This window comes from Canis aureus, chromosome 25, assembly GCF_053574225.1.
Source record: "Canis aureus isolate CA01 chromosome 25, VMU_Caureus_v.1.0, whole genome shotgun sequence".
Taxonomy (NCBI): domain Eukaryota; kingdom Metazoa; phylum Chordata; class Mammalia; order Carnivora; family Canidae; genus Canis; species Canis aureus.
The window spans coordinates 8217078-8241782 of NC_135635.1; the positions used below are offsets into that span (position 1 = coordinate 8217078).

General features: G+C 46.1%; 1 protein-coding gene and 1 long non-coding RNA gene across 8 annotated transcripts in view; one reads left to right on the plus strand and one right to left on the minus strand.

Annotated features, from left to right (window-relative positions):
* Positions 1-232: 232 nt before the first annotated feature.
* Positions 233-7325, minus strand: LOC144296948 (uncharacterized). Its single transcript, XR_013363899.1, has 3 exons — positions 7261-7325; positions 4719-5098; positions 233-911 (listed from the first exon to the last, which is right to left on the minus strand). It is a non-coding gene; the product is annotated as an uncharacterized LOC144296948 (long non-coding RNA).
* The window catches only part of SLC38A1 (solute carrier family 38 member 1), a 69965-nt gene continuing 51051 nt past the window's right edge, over positions 5792-24705 (plus strand). For 2 of the 7 annotated variants that reach the window (XM_077870346.1, XM_077870344.1), the window contains exons 1-2: positions 5792-5944; positions 22889-23003. The gene's annotated coding sequence lies outside the window, so the exon portion shown is untranslated. Of the gene's footprint in view, positions 5945-6587; positions 6761-6981; positions 7124-22888; positions 23004-24705 lie in introns of those variants that run through there. The other 5 variants (XM_077870348.1, XM_077870345.1, XR_013363898.1 and 2 more) reach the window with 4 other exon arrangements.

The window sequence follows — 24705 nt, forward strand, 5'->3', positions numbered from 1 at the left end:
TGTCTCTCATGAATAAATAAATAATCTTAAAAAAATACCTGGCACTTAGTAAATGTTAATTCAAAGAATTAATGAATTCAATGTGAAGAGTGAAGGAGACAGCCAAGAGACTCCCCTTCTCTTGGCTTGAGTGGTTGTGCCCATGATGGTGCTCTTTCCCAAGATGGCGTCTATTGGAGGAGAAGACTTTGGGTTGGGGGAAGAAATGATGAGCTCAATCTTGGACATGTTACATTTGATTAAAGAACTTTGAGCATTTTATTCACGTGTGTATAAATAACTATATGTGTATAAATATACATCGTATAAATAACCATAAATATGTACAACACAAGACTATCAGTTTTACATCTCTTGTTAAATTACCCCCTTTGTGATTATGAAGTAGCTTCATATGCCTAAAATAAACTGAATAAAGAGTCCTTCAAAATGGATATTTCTGGGTATCTCCTATTTTAAGAACAATCATTTAGAATAGAAACTTATTTTAGTAAAGCATGTTACTCTACTCAAGTAATGAATAGGATTCTTCCCCCTAAGAACTGCCTGCAGTAAAAAATAAAATAACATGAAATAAAAACAAAAAGCAGCCCCTCCATTTCGAAGCTATCTTTTCATCAGAAAAGGCAAAAGCTGCATTTCCCCCCAGTGAGACTGCAGCATCAAAGAGCGTCAGGAGAGCCTCCAACACCCTGGGATGACCCAGCTCTAGTCCTGCCCTGATAGTTCCATGCCAAGCATTTCCGACTTGTTTCAGATGTTCCTGCCTCCTGATCTTGTCATTCATTTTCTCATTTTCTTGTCTTTCTTATCTTTCCCTGGTGTCTTTCAACCACTTCTCTATCACTTTCCTTTCTCTCACTCTTGGATGCAGATCCTCTCTCCAGCTCTCTTGCGTTTGGATACCCAAACTGATAAGAAAGAAAGAAGGATCACATTGGATTAGAATAAAGGAATAGTCAGCTCTGTATCCTGTTTCCCAAAGCATCTCTAAGGGCTATGGAGGGTTTATAGCTCTGCCTAGCCACGGGAGCATTTTATTTCAATTTGTCATTTATGAATTTATGTCATCCTTGCTTTAAACGAATACTTGGGGGAAAAAATGAATGTTTGGAAACATGCCTTTGACCTTTACTTGTGTGATTCTAAAGCCTGTGTCCATGCCCTCTGCGCTAGTAGTGACATCTTTGCATATTATATTTAGGGTGCAGTTTCTCAGAAGTGACACTGATGAAATCTAAGTTCCTTCAACTTACTGCCAAACTGTTTTCCAGTAACAATTTTCATTACTTGTTGAATACTTAAGATATGTTGTGAACTCTCTTAAGTTTATTGACATACACATTTCACCTAACCTTATGAGGTAGGTATTATGGTTCACTTCTGGTTTTTTTTTTTTTAAGATTTTAAAAACTTATTTATTCAGGGAGAGAGAGAGAGAGAGAGAGACAGGCAGAGGGCATCATATAGAGAGCCCGACGTGGGACTCGATCCAGGGTCTCCAGGATCACACCCTGGGCTGCAGGCGGCACTAAACCGCTGCGCCACCAGGGCTGCCCTGGTTCACTTCTGTTTTAAAGATGAGGACACTGAGGCACGGAGACATTAAGTAACTTGCCCAAGGTCACAGAGCTAATAGGCTGTGGCATCAGAATTAGAACTCAGGCAATCTGGCCCAGAGCCCACACTCAAACACCTAGTTTGCTGCTTTACAAAAAGTTGTGCCAATTTCCACCGGCACCGTTAGTAAGTACATGCTAAGATGCTACACTACTCTGGAACACTTCTACTTCTTAATTAATACATTATTGGGTAGATCCCAAACTTCCCTTTCTCACCTTAAAGATAAGGTTGAGAGCCGAAATGGAGAGCTAACTATTCTCTAATACCATCTCTCTCCCCATTACCACAGTGGTGAATGAAATGGGAGTAGAGGCGTGGGCTTGATACTCAGTATGGGGTGAGGACAGTAAAGTACACATTGTGCCCCTAAATTCAGGCTTTGAACAGTCAGTGCCGCATGCTTTTTTTTCTGCAAAGTGTGAAAATAATAAACAAATACCACTTACTGAGCACTTATGCCCCAAGCAAGCATTATGGTAAGTATTCTGTAGACACTGACTCATTTGACCATGAGATGGGTATTATTACCCCATGCGGCAACAAGCTAGGGAAATACAGTCACAGTTGACCTGTACAATGATGCCTAAATGTCAGATAAATTTGACATCAAACTTTCAGGACTGGTCATCAGCCCTGGTTCTTTATCTTGCCATACAGTCGCAATACTTAATGAACCCTACTCCCTGCTCCCCTAAGAGATGAAACAAATAAATGACCCTACAAAGCTGGCCTGGGCCCAAATCAGAGACAATAGACACCTTTAAAGAGGCTCACTCTGGGATTTTAATTTACATTCAGCTTAGAGTGGGGATTGTTGACCTCCTGCCAGGACCAATCAACTACAAATCCAGCGAGGTAGAATGTTCATCTCAGTGCTGGAAGAAGGGACAGTAGGATCTGTCTGTCACAGTGCTATGGAGAAAGGTTAGTTCTCATAGTGCCACGTGTCTGGAGAAAGATGGCCAGGACAACTGGGAACGCCTTTAATGGCAAATTACTTTTTGCTGCGGCTGTTTAACTCCTAGTACCAAAATATTGGCATCTATGGATATGATCCAAAGAACAAGAATGATAAAAAAGGGTTAATCAGGCCAAGAAATGCGATTACATCAGTCAAAAGAAGAACCAGTAATTTCAAAGATCATCAGTGATTTTAGAGTAGATCCTATCAATAGGGATTAAAAAAAACCAATTTCAGAATAAATAACTTATTTCCTAATAAGGTAAGTTTTGTTCACAGATGGCTGAACTGCTTCTGTTACAAGTAGAAAATGTACAGGACACTTATTCTGAATTAACCTCACCAGTCGACTTTTCTATTTTTTATCATTATTAAAATTCAGACTGTCCTGAAATAGTCCTTTGTAGATTAAAAGGAAAAGCGACATATTCAGAAGATAGTATTAATCCTATGACTCAAGATTCATCCACAAGATGTCTGCTAGTATTGGGCCAGATGTATTTGGAAAGTTTTGAAGATGCACGGAGAAAGCACAGTTTCTCCGTAAGTGCACAGCTAGTGGTGACCCTTCTAGCTATCCTGCCGGGCAACCCACCCAGGGAGCGAGTGCAAGCCAGGTGAGGACACGGTGAAGCTGCATTGAGAGCAGCTGTGACTTAAGTTTAGGCTGAATCCTCCTTGGGGATCTTTCTTCACAAAGCTACCCGTCCCTCCTGGAACCAAACAGAAAGGACCTATGGGGCTACCAGAAAACTTCCAGGTGACCCCAGGTGATTCAATTCTCCTTTCACAGTAGATTCCTTCCTCAACATCACATTCAGAGCAGACACAGAATTTTCATTTTCTTGGTTTCCTGGAGCAGTCCACAGTACAACCTGTGAGTGTGTCCTGACTACCTTTGTACCATTTTGGGAACATTAGACACTATCGACAACAAAGCCCTTGGAGTTCACAAACCCATTATATATTTTTTTTAATTTTATTTTATTATTATTTTTTTTCACAAACCCATTATAGAGCAAACTGACACCCTGGATTCTCTGGAAACAGGCCAGTGGTTTCCCACCAGAAGGCACAGGGACCTGGGACCTGTCCCACCCCTCGGCCCTCCAAAGAGGGTTGTTTTCACATTGGGCAACATTTTAGACCTAGACACAGAGAATCAGCTTTGGAATCAGCTCAGGATTCTAGAGCTAGATGGGCCAGTTAGACCTTAGGATAATTTCCTCAGTGTCTGAATCAGGAGTTTGGATGGTCGGCACCTTTTAGGAATGTTGTAAGGATTAGGTAAGAAACCATCTGTAGGGACACCTGGGTGGCCCAGCGGTTGAGCATCTGCCTTTGGCTCAGGGTGTGATCCTGGAGTCCCAGGATCAGGCCTGCTTCTCCCTCTGCCTGTGTCTCTGCCTCTCTCTGGGTCTCTCATGAATAAACAAATAGAAAAAAAGAAAAAAAAAGAAAAAAGAAAAAGAACCCATCTGTAAAGTGCTTATCCTGCTGCTTATGTCTCAGCCCAGTGAATGGGGAGGTTGTCATCACAACACCCTTTGCCCCCTTTCATGCAATGGGTTTAAGTGCTGAGCTACTGAAAGGAAGTCTCACTACAAGCAATCCTAAAGAAAACCACACACTGGGCAGCCCGGGTGGTTCAGTGGCTTAGCACCACCTTCAGTCCCGGGTGTGATCCTGGAGACCCGGGATCAAGTCCCACGTCAGGCTCCCTGCATGGAGCCTGCTTCTCCCTCTGCCTATGTCTCTGCCTCTCTCTCTCTCTCTGTGTCTCTCATGAATAAATAAATAAAATTGGGACACCTGGGTGGCTTAGTGGTTGAGCGCCTGCCTTTAGACCAGGGTATGATCCTGGAGTCCTGGGATGGAGTCCCTCATTGGGCTCCCCACATGGAGCCTGCTTCTCTCTCCGCCTGCTTCTCTGCCTCTCTCTCTCTCTGTCTCTCATGAATAAATAGCATCTTTTTGAAAAATAAATAAATAAATGAATAAATTAAATTAAAAAAAAAAAACACATACACTGCAGAGAGCAGGAAGTTGATCTGGGCACCCCCACTCCGGCCCCCCACCCCCAGTTCCCCACGCAGGAGCAACCCTTCTTTCAGCCTCGTTCATGCTTACTTACACTCTCCTTCTAGGTTGTCAACTCATATCCAGATGAGGGCTGAAGCTCCTTCTCAACCCGAGGACCAAGAGTGTCTGCTCGCAAAAGGCCGCAGTGTCACGGTTTAAAAGACTTGAGCATAGATTTTCAGGAATCACTTCCAGGCTCCCCCCCTTGCACTGTGTTCTGTCTGGAGCGAACAGAGCCAATTCCGCCTCTTTGAACCTACTTTCTTGTTTATACAGAGAGGACAGGACCTAATGGAGCGGGTTGGAGGGATTAAATGAGATACTATTTACTTGTAAAGTTCATAGCACGGTAGCTGGAGAGGAGTAGCAGTTCCATCACTCCTGAATCCAATTCAAAAAAACGCTCGGTAAAAACTGCAGTCTTTCGGGTGCCTAGAAACCAGCAGACAATGGAAGGATGAGCTTAAAATCAGATTCTCTCCAAACAAATAGTGATGAACATACATCCTGCCTAATAAGGCAAAGATTTCAACAGCCTTTGGAACTATGCTCACAGTTTACCTACGCTGCCCGTTCAGATTTCTGTCCTTATTTATTAGAATCATTGTGTCGCGCAAAGGTGCACACTACTTAAAATCACTTAAAAAAAAAAAAATTAACTCCATACCACATTAGCTTCCTCCAGGAAAGGACAGGGGGTTGGAACCAGCTCTTTGAAGACCTGTAGAATATTCCCGTGCTGCGGGTACAATTAACCCTCTGTTGTGCAAGTCGGGAAAACAGGACTAGGACAAAAGTGAAGCAGGTGAGGCCACCACGTCAGAGGCAGAATTTGAACGCAGGCCTGAGGTGAGCTGCCATCATTTCGCTCCCCTGGATTTTCCATTTCTCAAGCTCATTCACCGACGTGCCTTCTCAGGAAGCTACTGCCCAGTGAATGGCTATTGCCATTTGCTGCCATTTGGGGGGATGCAGTGGGCGGGGGGGGGGGGGGGGGAGACTTTGAATTACCAGGGGTTTGAATGGTGGGGTGTCCTCTCACTTTTCCAGACGTGATTAACATTTTTTTTCAATAAAGCGATTGGTGGCCACTCCACTACGGGGGCCGGTCCATGCGCCCGCCGGAGACGCTCCAGGTAGATTAATCTGAGCGATGATTCACCTTCCCTTTCCTGTTTTGATGGAACACGGGGACGGCGCGATCCCTGCCCATGGAGAGCTCGCGTCCCCAGCCCGCAAACTGGCTTTGTGACCGCGGCGCAGCTGGCGGAGGCGCAGGTGGGACCTCCGGGCGCCATTTTCAGGAAAACCCAACCTCGGGGCCGGGGGGCGCCCGGGAAGGGTCCGCGCCGAGGCCCAGGCCGAGGCCGAGGGGAGCGGGCCCCGCGGCGCGCGGGCAGGTGCGCGCTCCCGGCTCGGCGGGTCGCGCCCAGGCCCCCGGAGCCGGCGCCGCGCACGGGGCTCGGGCGGGCAGGCGGGCGGCGGCCGCGGGGTCGGCCGAGGGGGGCGCCCCAGCTGCGGGCCGGGGACAAAGGGGCTGCAGGGGCGCCCGTGCGCCCCGCTCGGCCCGCCCGCCGCGCGGCCTCCCCGGCCCCCGGAGCCAGCCCCGCACCCACGCGCTGCGAGCTGCCCGCGGCGCCCCCCTCCCCGGCGTGCCCCGAAAGCCGCCCCCCAGCCGCTCCCACTCGCGCCCCCGAGGGCCCCCGGTGCCCCGCCGCCGCCGACCCCAGGGGGGCGTGGGCAGGTGTCCGGGCTGCGCGCCGCCGCCGTGCCCGGTGCCGCCGCCAGGGCGCCCCGCACACGCCCCCCGCCCCGCGCCCCCGCCCGCCGCCCCTTCCCCGACGCGCGGTCGCCGCACCCTCTGCGAGCGGCCAGCGGGGCCCGCGGGGAGTCGCCATGTGACGGGGCTCGGCGCGGTGACACGCGGCTCGGGCTCAGGGGCGGGCGCGCGGGAGGGGAGGCGGCGGCGCGCGGAGAATGGCCTGACTTTCCCCCCCTCGGAGCCGTCACGAGCCATGGATGCGCCGAGGCGCCGCGCCGCGCCGGTGGGAGAATGACTGCGGCCCGGGACCCTCCGAGCCCGAGCGCGCGCGTGTAAGTGCGAGGCTGGCGAGCGGGCTGGGGTGGGGGTGGGGTGGGGTGGGGGTTGGCGGTGGGGGAGATTCTGATGCAATCGGGCCCAGGAGGAGGAGGAGGAGGAGGAGGAGGAGGAGAGCCCGAGAGCGCGGGCTGGGGCGGCCACGCCGCGCCGCTGAAGGTCGCCGGGAGCCTCCGCCCTTCACCTTCCGCGGAGATCCGCCGCGCACGCCGGGCCTCCCCGCGCAGCCCGCCGCGACCCCCGCCGCCGCCCGCGCGCCCGGCGCCCCGACCTCGCACGGAGGCCGGCCCTCGGCCCGGGGCACCCCGGAAGGGCGGACGCCCGGCCTCCTCTGGCCGCTTTCCCCTTTAGTGCCCGAGGTGAGGCGACTTCGCTTTGGGGGCCGGGGGGCGGGCGAGCGGGCGGCGGCCGGGAGGGAAGGGAGTTCGCGGCGCGGGAGGCGGCGGCGGGGAGCGCGGCTCTCGCTCGGGACCAGCCCGGGGCTCCCCTCCTGCACCTGTGCGGGGCCGTGGCTCAGCCGGCGGGCGTGTGCGCGGCGGCCGAGCGCCGCCGGGATCTGGCTGCGGGGTCCGGGCCGCGCGGGGCCGGGGCGCTCCGCCGTTACGCACGCGGGGTCCGGGCTTTTCGGGGGGATTTCCTGCGCCCGCGGGGCCGTTGGAGGGCAGGTGGTGCGGCGCGCGGGGCGCGTGCGGCGGGGCCGAGCCGGCCCCCGGGAGCTCGCCTGCGGCCCCCTCCTCGGGCTGGGCCCCTCCCTCGGCGGCGCCGCGTCGGGGGGCTCCGGGGGGAGGGGGGCTGGCGACGCGGGCGGTGATTCACGGTCGCTTCCCGCCCCACGAGGCGCTTTACAACGGGAGGAGGGCGAGGACGAGAAGCGCTGCTCGGGGAGCTGGCGAACAAAAGGCCGCCCCGCGCGGGGCCCGGGCGCGGACCGCCCTCGCCTCCCCTCGCCGCGCCCCTTCCTCCTTCCTCCCCGGCACCGCGCTCGCGTCCCTAAACGTTGCCACAAAAGGGCCTTTTGAACTCGCCGCGCCAGCGCCGGGAGGAAATCCTGCGCTCCGCCGCCCCGGCGCGCGCCCTGGGGCGCCCCCCGCCCGCGCCCCCCCCAGCGCGCCCCGAGCGCCCGGCTCCTCCGCACCCGCGGGGACCCCGCAGGTCACGGGGCTGCCCGGGCGCTGCTGCCCTGCGGAGTCGCCCCCCCCACCCCGGGTTTGGGGTGAACTGCGATCAGAGGATGCACAGGAGCGGATGGCGGCAAAAGGAATTTGGCGGTCACGGCGTCAGCGCGTTTCGGGGCGCCTCCACGGGCCGTCTCGGGCTTGGGAAGGTGGGGCTCCCCCGTCGGGAGCCCTTTGTGTCTCGCTCTGCGGCGCGGACCCCCGTTTCGGGGCGCCGCGTCTCGGGTGGAAGCCTCCCCGCCCCCGGGATCGCGCACTTTCTCAGACTAATCCCTGGCGCCGCGCGTAGCTAAGAGTGAAAGGGACCCCAAGCGCGAAGAAACGGTATTTATTTGTACGCGAAGGGGATTTGACATCTCTGCAGTGGAGTTTTTTTTTTTTTTTTTTTAATGTCAGGGGGAGGAGGGAATAAAGCAGTGGTTTGCAGACTGCAGGGTACAGCCAGGCTGTAATTTGTCACCTTGATAGAAAAAACTGGGTAGCAACTTGTGCTGTTTCTGACGTCAGGACCGCGGAAATAAAACCTGAGCTAGGTGGCTGGCTGGCCTCATTGTTAAAACATCTCACTGCGGGGCGGGTACTCCTGAAATCTATGTGAAACAGCCCAGAGGAGCCACCGATCCTGGATTTTGCTTCGGGCCCCAACCTCAAAATGGCTTTGCCCCTCTCAGTCACATCAATTCTCAGCATGTCTCCTTAAGGTATTTAGGAAACTTGCCTAGTCTGGTTTGAGATCTTAAAACCTTGATGTGGTTTATTCACTTCCCCTCCTGCCCCCAAATATTCAATAAATATTTCCTACTTGAGGACTTATTATATGTAACTAAAGTTCCTGTTTCTGTTTCCCTTTTCCTAGAGGAAACCGACGATAAATGCACGTATAATGAATTTCAGGTGTGTGTTAGCAGAATGAAGACATAAAACAGGATCACATGATGGGGGAAGGTGCTTGAAATAGATGACCGTCTAGCAGGATCTGTGTGGGAGGGTGAGGTTTGTCCAGAGACTAGGAGGCCAGGCATCTGGCTGCTCTTGTCGGGTATTTTCCTCCCCCTGGATGACGCTTGAGGGCAAAAACCAGTCTTATAATTGTTCCCCTAATGCCCAGCATGGAGTAGCTGCTTAAGAAATGCCTCTTGGCTTGAGACCTTAGCCATCTCATTCACTTCTTTATGCGACTGTTGACCATCCCTTCCTTTATTTTTTTTATTTTTTTAAGATTTTATTTAGTTATTCATGAGAGACACCGAGAAAGGCAGAGACACAGGCAGGGGGAGAAGCAGGCCCCATGCAGGGAGCCCAATGTGGGACTTGATCCCAGATCTCCAGGATCATGACCTGAGCCAAAGGCAGATGCTCAACCACTGAGCCACCCAGGTGCCCCATCATCTCTTCCTTTCTATATCACATTATTTGTTTCCCTTTCTCCCAAGTGAAAATGTGAGAGCTTTCTTTCTGCTTCTCTTTCCCTCTTACTCTCCTCCCTCTTCTGAGCACTTACCAGGCCCTTGTTAATGCCTCTCAAACCTGTCTTCTCATCTACATTCCCACTGCCCCAAGTTCAGGTCCCTGTCACCAGTCTTAGACATGGCAATGCAAGTAGTGTGTTGGGATACAAGGATCACGAAACAGACATGGGGGTGCTCTGAAGAAACCAGTGCTTCCTGCAGACACAACACGTGATTAAGAGTGGAGCAGGGAATTAATGAGCTGTAACAACTTTCTAGTTGATCTGCTCGGGTATCAAGCCCCTGCTCCCTAATCAGTCTCCAGGCTTCCATGGATCTGTATTTCTTAAACTCGGTTTGCATTTTTTAGTGACTTTGCTTCTAAAAACCTTCAGGGGGTTCTCGTCACCTAAAATTAAAGTTTCCATTTCTTAGCTAGTCAGCTCAGGACCCTCCACGGTCTGATGCCTCATCTCTTTCCATCTTTCTCACAGTTTACCCTGTGCTCTCCCTGTCACTTTGCTGCTTCAGCACCGGTGTTGATTCTGGACTGGAATGCCTCCTGTAATCCTGTGTATTTGTGAAGGCCTAGCCTGAGTGTCACTTTTCTCCCCCTTCAAATAAAGTGTTCACTGATCATCTCTTAGCATTTTCATAAGGATGTATCTCTTACTTTTTGCACTTTTGTCACTCCAGGTCACGGAAGGCAGGAGATAAGGCCACAGGCTTCGAGTTAAAAGTACATACTGAGGGGATCCCTGGGTGGCTCAATGGTTTAGCTCCTGCCTTCGGCCCAGGGCTTGATCCTGGAGTCCCGGGATCGAGTCCCACATCAGGCTCCCTGCATGGAGCCTGCTTCTCCCTCTGCCTGTGTCTCTGCCTCTCTCTCTCTCTCTCTCTCTCTGTCTCTCTGTCTCTCATGAATGAATAAATACAATTTTAAAAATAATAATTCAGAACACATTATTAAAAAAAAAAAGTAAATACTGAGTTTCAACTTACCAACCAGCCCAGGGACATGGGGGCTTGTTTAGCATCTCTAAACCTTAGTGTTTTTGTTTTGTCTTTTTAAAAGATTTTATTGATTTATTTGAGAGAGAGAGAGCTGGGGGAGGGGCAGAGGAGGAGAGAGAGAGAATCCTCAAGCAAACTCCCCACTGAGTGTGGAGCTGGGAGCTGGATGTGGGGTTCAGTCTCATGGCCCTGAGATTACGACCTGAGCCGAAATCAAGAGTCGGCTGCTCAACCCCTAAGCCATCCAGGCGCCCCTGGCTTTGTTTTTTCATTTGTTAAATGGGAATGAAGGTAATTGTGATGGTGGTGGTAGTGGTCCCTATCTTCTTGAGGTATCCTGAATATTTAATTAAGATAACGTGTGTGAAGTGCTGGGCACCATGTCAGCACTCCATATATATTGTATTAAAAAAGGACTTAAGGTTTCTCATTTATCAGAAGTGGTGGGAAAGTTGATCAGTAAAGTTCCCCTTACCTCTGGTATTCTGTGCATATTTAATCATTTAAAATACTTTTCTGAAAATAACATCTTAATGGAAACTATGAAAGGTGGTGTGGGGGCGGGAAAAGGATGTGTGTAGAAGTAAGTATTTTCAAAATCGCATCACAGACTTCAGAAAAAGGCACCTTGGACCACTGACCCTAAATTACGTCTTTTAAAAGCGCTGTTACGCTTGCTTCTAAAATCTGATCATATTATAGTCATTGGTTTTCTAGTGACCACCTACGTGTTAGGGCTACTTAATAACAGTAAAGGAATTCAGTCATCAGGGGGGCACCATGTTTTGGGGAAATTTTGCAAGAACCAGGCTTACGATCAAGGAACTCTGCCTCAGTTTACCTGGTAAAGTTACAGTGTGCCTTTGCCACTAATAAGCTGGGTGCACTTGGGCAAATCATTTAACGTTTTTATGCCTCATTTTCTCATCCGTCCAGCGCTAATAAATAGTGTCCAAGCTGCCTAACCCACAGAGTTGTGCAGATACAATGAGAACAGAGCTGAGGAAATCCTTGAACAACTTCAAAGAAGTACTCAAGATGATAATCATCTTGAGTTAAATGTGCTGCTAATCCACAGCCTTAGGGCACAAGTTCAGATTAGTGATTCTCAACTCTGGCTTCACATTAGACCTCCTTGGGGTCTTATATTTTTATTTTTCATTTATTTTTAAAAATATTTATTTGAGAGAGAGAGAGAAAAAAAAGAAGAGTGAGCAAGCAGGTGGGAGGGACAGAGGGAGAGAATCCAGGCAGACTCCCTGCTAAGCCCAGATCTCGGTACAGGCCTGAATCCCATGATCCATGAGATCACAACCTGAACTGGAACCAAGAGCCAGACGTTCAACCAGCTGAGCCACCCAGTTGCCCCCCACTCGGAGTCTTTTAAAAGCTACCAATGCCCAGACTCCATTTCCAGACCTTCAGATTTAGTTGGCCTGGGGTGGAGCCCAGACTTGGGACTTTTTTTTTTTTCTTTAAAACACTCAGGGTGATTCTAATTACAGTGACTTAGATTTTAAAGCAAACAAACAAAAAAAAAAAGCCAGAAATTAAATGAAGAGCTCCATATGTTGTTTGATATAGTCTAAATAATGCAGAGCTGTGACCTTGAGTGACTTTTCCCTTGATTTTGACTAAACCAGCCTGTTGTTGACATCAGGGAGCCACAGCCTTAGATTACAATTTACAGCCTGAATTTTCCCAGGTATATACAATCCTGCCCACTGATACAGTCAGGGCCACATAAAGATTTAATGTGTGGATCTCAGTTTCCATCTTTTAGGAGTGATGAAGAAGACTGGAAAAGAAACAGACAATGGAAAGGAAAAGGAAAAGGATAGGGTCTGACCCAGGTAAGGGAGGAGGAAGCTCTGAGTAGAAGAGACAAGGACAGAGCACAGAGAAAAAGTTGTATTTGGTTTATGGAACTCGTCTAGTTGAGCTTGCACACGACTGGCTATAAAGCCAAATAAAGCATGTGGGTACATTTTATGTGACCTAGACTTTTAAAAAAATTGTTTGGAATTAGCTGTCAATATTTAAACTTCGGATATTCACTTAAAATCTGGATTTCAGGCATTTCTTAGGAAAAAAAAAACAAACAGTAGAAAGATCTGGCTTATTCCTACTGAAATAGGTGGGATATGTGTTCTCCAGTTCCTTATGCTTCATCTGCCTTGCCCATTTGTCTCCCATATCCAGGCTGTGGTGGCACTTGCAACCCTTGCTCTGCATCTGTAGACCTTAGTCCTGGCTACACATTCGAATCCCCTGGGGAGCATTTAAACTATCCATGCTCGATCCCACCATAGACCAATTAAATCAGAAATTGGTGTGTGTTAGGCAATTTTTTTTTTTTTTTTTTTTAACTCTTGAAGTGATTCCTGTATCTGTATCCGGAACTGAGGACTTCTAGCCTAAGTCACCTATTCAGAAGATTTGTCCACAAGCCCGTTTCTTGTCTCTGAAAGTGATCCATTAGGAAACACTCGATAGCATTATAAATTCAGAGGGCCTTAAGACTGGAGATCTTTGAGAGAGCATTGGTTAATCAGAACTTCCTAGTTTGGGACGCCTGGGTGGCTCAGTGGTTGAGCGTCTGCCTTTGGCTCAGGGCATGATCCTGGAGTCCTGGAATCGAGTCCCACATCGGGGTCCCTGCATGGAAGCTCCTTCTCCCTCTGCCTCTCTCTCTGTGTCTCTTATGAATAAATAAATAAAATCTTAAAAAAAAAAAAAAGAACTTCCTAGTTTAAGGTGAGAAAACAGGCCTAGAGGGAAGAAAAACTTGTCCAAGGATTATTACATCATTTGGTATTGGGGTATATAGTGTGTTTAATTTTTTTTAATTTTTATTTATTTATGATAGTCACAGAGAGAGAGAGAGGGGCGCAGAGACACGGGCAGAGGGAGAAGCAGGCTCCATGCACCGGGAGCCCGATGTGGGATTCGATCCCCGGTCTCCAAGATCGCGCCCTGGGCCAAAGGCAGGCGCCAAACCGCTGCGCCACCCAGGGATCCCTATAGTGTGTTTTATTATGTTTTCTATTTTCAGGCAAAGGCATATGTGTAATTTTTTAATAAATGATCCTCTTTATATGCACCACTTTGTGATGCTTTAAATTTCTTATTATTTCTGTTCTTTCTTGAATAGTTTGTTGGGCACTAGCTGTCATAACTTAGCTAAGCCTTAAAAACAAAGAAAATTCCATCCAGTGTTTTTAGTTCAACAATAGTCCTTTTTTTCCTTTTTTTTTTTTTTTTAAGATTTTATTTATTTGAGATTGGGTGGGGGGAGAGAGAGAGAGAGAACGAGTGAGAGGCAGAAGCAGGCTTTCCACTAGTAGGGAGACTGAGGCAGGGCTCCATCCCAGGACTTCAGGATCGTGACCTGAGTTGAAGGCAGCCACTTAGCCAACTGAGCTATCCAGGCTCCCCTCAACAGCAGTTCTTGATCAAAAATATCATTAGAGGGCAGCCCTGGTGGCTCAGCGGTTTAGCGCCGCCTTCAGCCCAGGGTGTGATCCCGGAGATCCGGGATCCAGTCCCATGTCAGGCTCCCTGCATGGAGCCTGCTTCTCCCTCTGCCTGTGTCTATGCCTCTCTCTTTCTCTCTGTGTCTGTCATGAATGAATAAATAAAATCTTTAAAAAATATATCATTAGAGCAAAAACATATATATGCAAAGAAAGATAATTTTCTCAAAAGCTGAACTATTCCAGGCTGTTTTCAACTCTGCATTTTGTAACTATTTTTTTTTAAACATTTAAACTCTGCCCTTTGTAACTATTTAAATCTACAAATTTTCAGTTGATAAGAAAGATTTTTAGTTTTGTGGTATCCACACTGCTCAAATACACTCACTGTTCTCATTAAATAAAGTTTTAAGGGGATTTTTTTAAACAAATGTGATATACAGTTTGTCCTATATAGAAAGTTACAGATTGACTTCACCAACTCTTGGAGTTTATCAGTATTTTCGGTCTTAGAGAAATCAGAGTAGTTCTGAAACGTCTGAATATGGGGTGCACCTGGGTGGCTCAGTCTGCCTTTAGCTCAGGTCATTGATCCTGGCATCGATCCTGGCATCTTGGGATTGAGGCCAGTCTTGTAGGTCTGCTCAGCGAGGAGTCTGCTTCTCCCTCCCCTGGCTCTTGCATTCTCTTTGCGTATCATATCATGGCATTAACCTTGGTTAATGATAAATACCTCCCGTTTATATAGTACCGCACAGTTTTAAATGTATTTCCACATAATTCTCACATACCCAGATTAAATGTGAAAGGAATTAAGTGGCAGACTTCATGGAAAGGGGCATTCATCTTGCTTCCTTTATCTTCCCGCTTCTATTTTATTTTCCAGGGAAAGTGTGTGAGGATCACTGATATGTTTTCTGCAGACAGATGATCATAGCTTGCTCTTTAAATTTAGTCATCACTGTTATTGTTAACATATTTGCTAATACTATTTGCTAAGGGAGCTATCAGGTCTATGGTCCCTATCCTCAAGAAGTTGAGATTGTAATTAGGGAAGATGATAAGTACATAAAAAGATTGTTAACCTATATGAAAACCCTTGTACAGGCCAATGAGTAATCTATACAAAAATGTTGAAAGAATTCATCACAGGTACATACTCATGGGTTGGTCATTGGAGAAAGCTATCACAGAGAAGTTTGATTTGAAATTTTTTAAAAAATTTATTTATTTATTAGAGAGAGAGAGAGAGAGACAGGCAGAGGGAGAAGCAGGCTCCCTGCAGGGAGCCCGACATGGGACTCTATCCTGGGTCTCCAGGATCACACCCTGGGCTGAAGGCAGCGCTAAGCCGCTAAGCCACTGGGGCTGCCCTGATTTGAATTTTTTAAAAAGAGCATGAAAGCAAACAAGCTGGGCTTTGAAAGCAATGTTATACTTCCAGAGGAGTGGACTTCATGGGAAGGGGGAGGGGAGCAGTTCGGGGTCAAAGAAATGGTGTGAACAAAGCAGAAAACTGCCTAAGACTAGATCCATTGAGGGAATGGAGGGCCCAGGAGGAATGTCATGGGAGAGCAAATTAAAGAGCTAGTTATGAGCAATCTAGGATTGCTTTGGAAGATTCCAGAGATTAGGCTTCATCCTGTAGACGCTGGGAAGTTATGATTGGCAAGAAGAGAAGAGGAATGTGCCAGACACAGGTTTTCAGGAACAACCTGCCTCTGTAGGGGAGAGAGGGTAGGGCCAGCAGGTAGCATGGAGGAAAGTGAGTTAGGATTGTGGGCAGAGGGGAATAAGGGGCAGGAGGGGACTATGAAAGAATGTTGATGGGGCTTGGTGACTGATTAGATATTTAGCGGCATTAAAGCCATACCCGGGCTCCAAGTCTGAGTGATGAGGAAAAAGAACATTATCTTTAACAGGAATAGCAAAGCCGACGTGTGAGGTCAGTGATATGTTCAACTAAGCATGTGGGGTTTGAAGTAATGGCAAGCATCCACATGGAGAAGTCCAGCGGGCAGCTGGCGTCTAAAAAGAATTTGTGGAAATTTTTCTGAACAGGAAGGAACCTGAGAGATCCTCTCTCCCTCCAGCCTTCTCATTTTACAGATGAAGAAACATGTGACATGTTAAGTGACTTGATTATTACCAAGTAGTATTTATGAGGGAGAGCCTATTTCATAATGCAGAGGAATGCTAGTTTTAGCAAATGAAAAAGACTGGGGAAAACGTCTGGAAGATGCCTTTGTGGGCTGAAATCTGACACTACAGGCTTGAAACCTTAGAAAGGAAAGAATTCAGAGTGTATGCTGGAGGAGTGACCCCTACACTGCAGGCGGGAGAAGGAAGGGGGCTGGCCCAGGAGGCCCAGAGGCAGTGCTTAGGAGCAAGTTGGAGTCCAAGAAGCAATGCTCCCTGCCTGCCTGGAAGGCGTTGGAGAGAATGAGAACCCAGAAAAGGCCACTTGTCTTGATTAGGAAGTGGTAGCAGGAGTAGCAAGTATAGCTACAGTAGCCTTCGAGACCCAGGCCAGGCCTGTTGTAGGTGCTGCCCATGGATCCGAGCGTGGAATCTTTATAATGACTGTATGAGGTGGGTAGTCTTACAGATTCAGAAACTGAGGCAAAGAGAAGTTGACCTACTTGCCCAGAGTCCACAGCTCCTGAACGGTAGAGCCAGAATTTGCCAGTTGAGCATGGTTTCAGGGGAGTGATGAGGACAGGAGCAAGTTCAGATTGTTGGCAGTAACGGGCGGGTTGGGGGCTGGTATTTCAAGGTTATAGACAAGGTCACTTTCCAGATATGGAGCTGAGAGTGATGGGTGGAAGTCAGGGAAGTGCGTGGAGAGGAAGTAGTGATAGAAAAATGCTAACAGAGCTAAGAGCACTTGTACTTGGTTAAGCTATGAGTCTTAAGAAGAGAGAAAACACCTTTAATTGGAGATTGCTTCTTGGCTCCTAGCCTTTTTATTACCAAAGACCTCTTTTAGTATTTCCCACTTCCCAAAGATCTTTTCCTTTCTTTTTTCTTTTTTTTTTAAAGATTTTATTTATTTATTCATGAGAGGCACACAGAGAGGCAGAGACATAGGCAGGGAGAGAAGCAGGCCCCAAGCAGGGAGCCCAACGTGGGACTTGATCCTGGGACTCCGGAATCACGCCCTGGGCCGAAGGCAGGCACCCAACCCCTGAGCCACCCAGGCATCCCCCAAAGATCTTTTTCAAAGATTATAAGTATCAATTTTAAGCTTTTGGTCTTTAAAATTTTTTTATTTAAACTCAATTAACATACAGTATATTATTAGTTTCGGATGTAGAACTTAGTGATTCATCAGTTGAATGTAACACCCAATGCTCATTACAACACGTGCCCTTCTTAACGCCCATCACCCAGTTACCCCGTCCCCCACCCCGCTCCCCTCCAGTGATCCTTAGTTTGTTTCATATAGTTAAGAGCCTCTTACGGTTTGCCCCTCTCTCTGCCTTTGTCTTATTTTATTTTTCTTTCTCTTCCCCTATGTTCATCTGTTTTGTTTATTAAATTCCACATAGGAGTGAAATCATATGGTATTTGTCTTTCTCTGATTTATTTCACTTAGTATAGTACCCTCTAGTTCCATCCACGTTGTTGCAAATGGCAAGATTTCATTCTTTTAGATGGCTGAGTAATATTCCATTGTGTGTATGTATGCGATATATATACATATATGTATATATGTATCACATCTTTATCCATTCATCTGTCAATGGACATCTGGACTTTTTCCATATTTTGGCTTTTGTGGACATTGCTGCTATAAACATTGGGGTGCATGTGCCCCTTTGAATCCCTATGTTTATATCCTTTGGATAAATAGCTAATAGTGCAACTGCTGGGTCATAGGGTAGTATATAGCAATACAGGCCTTTCTTAAGAAACAGGAAAAGTCTCAAATACACAACCTAACCTAACACCTAAAGGAGCTGGAAAAAGAACAGCAAATAAAGCCAAAATCCAGCAGGAGAATAGAAACAATAAAGATCAAAGCAGAAATCAATGATATAAAAATAAAAAAAATAGTAGAACAGGTCAATGAAACTAGGAGCTGGTTCTTTGAAAGAATTAGTAAGATCAATGAACCCCTAGACAGAGTTACCAAAAGAAAAGAGAAAGGACCCAAATAAATAAAATCATGAATGAAAGAGGAGAGTTCACAACCAACATTGCAGAAATAAAAGCAATTATAAGAGAATCTTATGAGTAATTATATGCCAACAGATTAGGCAATCTGAAAGAAATAGATGCATTCCTAGAAACATATAAACTACCAAAACTTGGGCAGCCCCGGTGGCTCAGCGGTTTAGTGCCGCCTTCAGCCCAGGGCATGATCCTGGAGACCCGGGATCAAGTCCCATGTCAGGCTCCACGCAGGCTCTCTCTCTCTGTGTCTCATGAATAAATAAATAAAATCTTTAGGAAAAAAAAAAAAAACCTACCAAAACTGAAACAGGAAGAAATAGAAAACCTGAACAGACCCATAAGCCCTAAAGAAATCAAAGCAGTAATCAAAAATCTCCCAACAGACAGAAGTCAGGTGGCTTCCCAGGGGACTTCTACCAAACATTTAAAGAAGAATGAATACCTATTCTTCTGAAGCTGTTTCAAAAAATAGAAATGGAAGGAAAACTTCCAAACGCATTCTATGAGGCCAGGATTACCTTGATCCCCAAACCAAAGACCCCACCAAAAAGAATTACAGACCAATATCCCTGATGAACATGGATGCAAAAACTCTCACAAAGATACTAGTTAATTGGGTCCAACAGTACATTTTTTTAAAAGATTTTATTTATTTATTCATGAGAGACACAGAGAGAGAGAGAGAGGGAGAGGCAGAGACATAGGCAGAGGGAGAAGCAGGCCCAATGCAGGGAACGTGATGTGGGACTCAATCCTGGGACTCCAGGATCACGCCTCTGGCCAAAGGCAGATGCTAAACTGCTGAGCCACCCAGGGATCCCCCAACAGTACATCAATAGGATCATTCACCATGACCAAGTAGGGTTCGTTCCTTGGCCACAAGGGTGGTCCAACATCGGCAAATCAGCCAGTGTGATACACCACATTAATAAAAGAAAGGATAAGAACCATATGATCTGCTCAATAGATGCAGAAAAAGGATTTGACAAAATACAGGATCCTTTCCTGATGAAAACTCTGCAGTGTAGGGATAGAGGGAATATACATCAATATCATAAAAGCCATATGGGAAAAACCCACAGTGAATATTATCCTCAATAGGGAAAAACTGAGAGCCTTTCCCCTAAGATCAGGAACACGACAGGGATGTCCACTGTCACCACTGTTGTTCAACACAGTACTGGAAGTCCTGGCCTCAGCAATCAGACAACAAAAATAAATAAAAGTCATCCAAATTGGCAAAGAAGTAGTCAAACTTTCACTCTTCAGAGATGACATGTGATACTTTATGTAGAAAACCCATAAGACTCCACCCTAACATTGCTAGAACTGATAGAGAAATTCAGCAGTCACAGGATATAAAATCAGTGCACAGAAGTCCGTTGTATTTCTATACACTAAGCTTTTAACTGAGGTATAATTTATATACGATGCAATATTCAGATTGTAAGTATACTGTTTAATGAGTTTTGCCTACAACTTTAATATATCAGTTTATGTCCTGGTTTTATTACTCAAAGAAATATAAAATTGCCGGTCAGAATTTAGGCTTATCACACCAAGTTAATGCACCCTAGCCCAAAGCAAGAATACTTGACATTTTAGTCAACCTCTTGGGCCTCTTTGAGGCCTTTTGAGAAACAGAAAAGCAGTTCATAGATTGATATTTTCACCATCTAAGAGTCAGATGATCCAAAGATCTCAAATGGGTAAACCGGCTCAGTTATGGGAAGAGATGGCGGGAAGAATAGGAGCATCTTTGGCCTTAGGCCTCATGCTTTCTCAAAACTACTGACCTAACTACCATAATTGATTCTCAGCAGTTGAGCTAGGAGAGGTTTAATCTAATTAGTTTACAGAATAAAAAACCAATAGTGATTCATAACAATTTTAAAATTAAGTGTATGTGACTGGATATTATTGATAGGAAGGAATTCTTGTCATTTTTTTAGGCTTGATAGTGATCTGCTGGTATTGTTTTATAAAAGTTTTCCTTCAGAGATATGTGCTGAAACATTTACAGGGGATAGGATGTCTGAAATCTGCTTTAAAATAATTCTCTGTGATGGTGGAAGTAAAACTTCAGTAAGACTGGCCTGCATTGATAATTGTTGAAGTCGTTTCACGGGGGTCCCTTATTCCATTCTATCTACTTGTGTATATGTTTAAAAGTTCCCATGATAAAACATTTAAAAGGGTGGGGGGAATAAAATTAATGACTATCAGTCAGGGTTTAGTTGCATGTAACAGAGATTTTTCTATGTATGGTAAGTGTAAGGGATTTAATACAGGCAATTAAGTGCCTGTAAAATTGTTGGAAAAGAAGACAGAGCAGGCTGGGTCTCTAGGAATAATTATGGGAATACCACCACTTAAAACTAGTCTGCTAAGGGAACTGCCACTTGCATCTCCATCAGGAAGCCAGGAAACCATGAAGCCAGTTTCTCACTATCTCAGCTCCATGCTCCAGGAATACATCATTTGAGCCACACCTGATGATCAGGAGTCCATAGCTGCAGTTGTTGGTTCCAGAGCCATGTATTGCACCTGCTAGAATTGTACCAGCCAAATGGATGCCTTGCTCCCACCACTTTGCTCTCTGATTGGTGGAATCTGTATCAGACCTAGAACCCTAGCTGCAAAAGAGTGTGGGAAATGTAGCTCTCAAGTTGCCCTCATCTATAGAACTGGACTACAAGAAGTAGGAACAAATACTGAGCAGGCCAATCCACTAGAAAGTCTAGAAACTAGAAAGCAATTGAATTTGTATTTTTCCCAAGAAGTGATTTTTTTCTTTTCTTTTTTTTTTTTTTATTGGAGTTCAATTTGCCAACATATAGCATAACACCCAGTGCTCATCCCGCCAAGTGCCCCCCTCAGTGCCCATCACCCAGTCACCCCAACCCCCCCGCCCACCTCCCCTTCCACTACCCCTTGTTCGTTTCCCAGAGTTAGGTGTCTCATGTGTTGTCACCCTCACTGATATTTTCACTCATTTCCTCTCCTTTCCCTTTATTCCCTTTCACTAATTTTTATATTCCCCAAATGAATGAGACTATATAATGTTTGTCCTTTTCCGATTGACTTATTTCACTCAGCATAATACCCTCCAGGTCCATCCACGTCGAAGCAAATGGTGGGTATTTGTCGTTTCTAATGGCTGAGGAATATTCCATTGTATACATAGACCACATCCAAGAAGTGATTTTTGACATCGAGTTACAATATATTCTTTATAGTTTGGCTTTCCCTATACAGTATTTTATTTTATCTTATTTTATTTTGTTTAGTTTTAAGTAGGCTCCATGCCCAATGTGGAGCCCAGTGTGGAGCTTGAGCTCACAACCCTGAGATCAAGACCTGAGTTGAGATCAGGAGTTGGATGCTTAACCGATTGAGCCACCCAGGCATCCCCCCTACAGTCTTTTAATCAGCTTTTACCAAACCTATAAAACTTCTGTTCCTCAAGAACATGTCCCTTGCTCCCTCTGCTCTAGCTAGGTTCATCTGAATGGTCGTGTAAGGCTGTTCTGTGTACATTTGGCATGTGCTGTTCCCAGTACAAGTAACGCCTTCCCAATCCCCCATCTAAGTCTCCTTGTTTTTAGATACAGCTCAAGGCCTAACTTTGTAAACTCTTTCCTGATTTCTCCAGGCCCTATTTTTTCCTTCCTTCCTTCCTTCCTTCCTTCCTTCCTTCCTTCCTTCCTTCCTTCCTTCCTTCCTTCCTTCCCTCCTTCCCTCCCTCCTTCCCTCCTTCCCTCCTTCCCTCCCTCCTTCCCTCCTTCCCTCCTTCCTTCCGTACACCTGTAGGCATGCATATCTCTGAAACCTCTGGATTTATTCTTTGCTCTATCATAGAGTTAGCAGATATTTTATGGTATGCTGTCACCTTATATGGGATAGTCTGCTCGCTTATATAGGGCTTAAGCAATGTAAGGCCAGACAAGTTTCTCTGTATATCTTCTTTGATATGTAACACCATGAAGAGTAGAGACTTACGTATTTCACGTTGCTCTAATTTTACTATTGGTAAAGTATACCAATAGGCATACCGAGATAATGTTTGCTCAAGAGTACCTCACGAGATTGTGGTAAAGGACCAAAGATATTCTGTACCGATTAAACTTTAATTTGCAGGGGATCCCTGCGTGGCTCAGCTGTTTAGCGCCTGCCTATGGCCCAGGGCGCGATCCTGGAGTTCTGGAATCAAGTCCCGCGTCGGGCTCCCAGTATGGAGCCTGCTTCTCCCTCCTCCTGTGTCTCTGCCTCTCTCTCTATCATAAATAAATAAATAAATAAATAAATAAATAAATAAATAAATAATTCTTTAAAAAAAAACCTTTAATTTGCAGCCTATTATAAATATTGAGATTGTAATTATGGTTGGGCGAACATCAAGATCTTCACACAATAACCCTGGTAGGCCTTTTAATTAATTCTGTTGTCTGATAATCGCCTCGGTAATTTCAGTGAAGCTCTCATTCTTTGCTTCTTGAACTCAGCCTGCATTTCCTGCCTGTGCTGTTGACCATGTTCTCCTTCATTGAGAAGTCTCAGCTCAGTGCCCCCCCACCCCCCGTCACTTGTCTGCCAAGCAGTGTGGCTGTACAGATGGAAAGGGCTGGATGTCAGCTTATAGCACAGTCCAGCAGATAAGCAAGCATTTGCAGCAATGGTGTAGCCCCGTGTTCACTATCTCAACCTAACTCAGGAGAGGAGATCGTATCTTGTTAAGCAAAAAAAATGAAATGTTTTCGAGACTCTATGATATGATTTCCATTTTTGTAAATGTAGACCTATTTTTTATTTGTACTCTTTTCATTTCACAGATATTTATTGAGTGCCTACTGTGTGCTCGGCACCATATCTATGTGCACAGAAGAGCCCCGGAAGGTCATACTCCAGTATATACACAGTGATCATCTCTGTTTGCTGACATAACAGGTGACTTTTTTCTGTTTACTTGCCCCCCCCCTTCCTTTGCATGCATGTTTCTTCTAATTTTTCTACCAAAGCCTATATTCTTTATTAATAAGGAACTAATGTGGTTTTAGAAAAGATACCTGTTCTCCAAAATGCTTATAAGGTAATGCAACATGAGGAAAAGTAGGTTAAAAACAATCTAAAATCCCAATGTTAAAAAAAAGGGGGGGGGAGAGAAGGAACTAGAGAGGGAGAAAGAAAACTCAGGAAAGGAAAATGAAGAAAAAAGAAGAAGAGGAGAGAGGAAGTACACCAGAGTCTAATAGTGGCCCAGTTTTGGGTGGTGGGATCTCTTTTGCAAGGCCTGGTTCTGAAGAATCCCTGGTATGTATTAGTTTTAGAATAAGAAAAAAAAAAATGTCTTTTTCAAGGGCTGGTCCAAATGTGAATTTTCTGTGAAGCTGCCTCAGATTCTTGAATCTGACCTTTCTCAAACTTTGAAATCCCTTCATCATCGAGCCTCAGTAAATAGATGATAAATTGAACAGTGAGGAATTTCTAAGTGTGGCCTCAGCCTTGGTGAGAGGTGTCACTAACTTTGTTAATTTACCCAGTTTTGCAGTTTTCATTTTCAAGAACGAGTTAGATTTCAGATAGGTTATTTCATAACAATAAAAATTTATTCTTGGGGAGCCCAGGTGGCTCAGCAGTTTAGCGCCACCTTCAGCCCAGGGCATGATTCTGGGAGTCCCGGGATCGAGTCCCACGTCGGGCTCCCTGCATGGAGCCTGCTTCTCCCTCTGCCTGTGTCTCTGCCTCTCTCTCTCTCTCTCTCTCTGTGTGTGTCTCTCATGAATAAATAAATAAAATAAAATAAATTTATTAAAAAAAAAAGATTAGGACACAGACAACACACAGGCAGCAGAAAGACCATTGAGAACAGAGAGAAGCAGCGCTATCCACAAGCTGTGGACCATAGGCCTCAGAAGAAACAAAACTTGCTGACTCCTTGATCTTGGACCTCTAGGCTCCTTGACTGTGAAAAATTTTTTTCTGTGTAAGCCAAAGAAAAAAACATTTATTCTGTGTGATTAACTTAGTACCGGCATTTTCTTTATACTGACATCATCTTAGTGGCCAGGACTTCCTTTTTATGATGCTTTTGCCTTTTTTTTAATCCATTTATTTAACTGACCATCTATCTATATATATGTATGTTATTTGTACACACACACATACACATGTATATTGATATGAAAGTTTAAATTCAAACAGTAGACTCCAGATCTATTATTAGTCAACTTTTTCTCCCCTCAGAAAATTTTTGTCCAGCGTCCTCTTTCCTCCTGCTCTGTCAGAGGAGAGGACTCAGCCCAAATTGCAAACACCACCCACTGAATCAACTTTATACGAGCCCCGCAGTATCACTTCAGTAACACTTCAGACTCCGAGGGAAGTGATACAGAAAAGAGACCTTGTGGCAGGGCTCCTGGAAATCACCCAGTCTAGCCCATCTGTGTGGCTTTCATTAAGGCGGCCGACAAGAGTGCGTGTTAACACACTGCGACGTTTATAAAGAGGTTGTAAATGCTGCTGCTGTGTGAAGGCACTAAAAACAATTAGAGATGGGCCTAGTTGCTAGTACTACCATTCCAGCTAGAGAATCAGCCTAGGGAGATCTCCCACACCACCCAGGGAGACGTGGGGCTTGACCCTCCCTGCC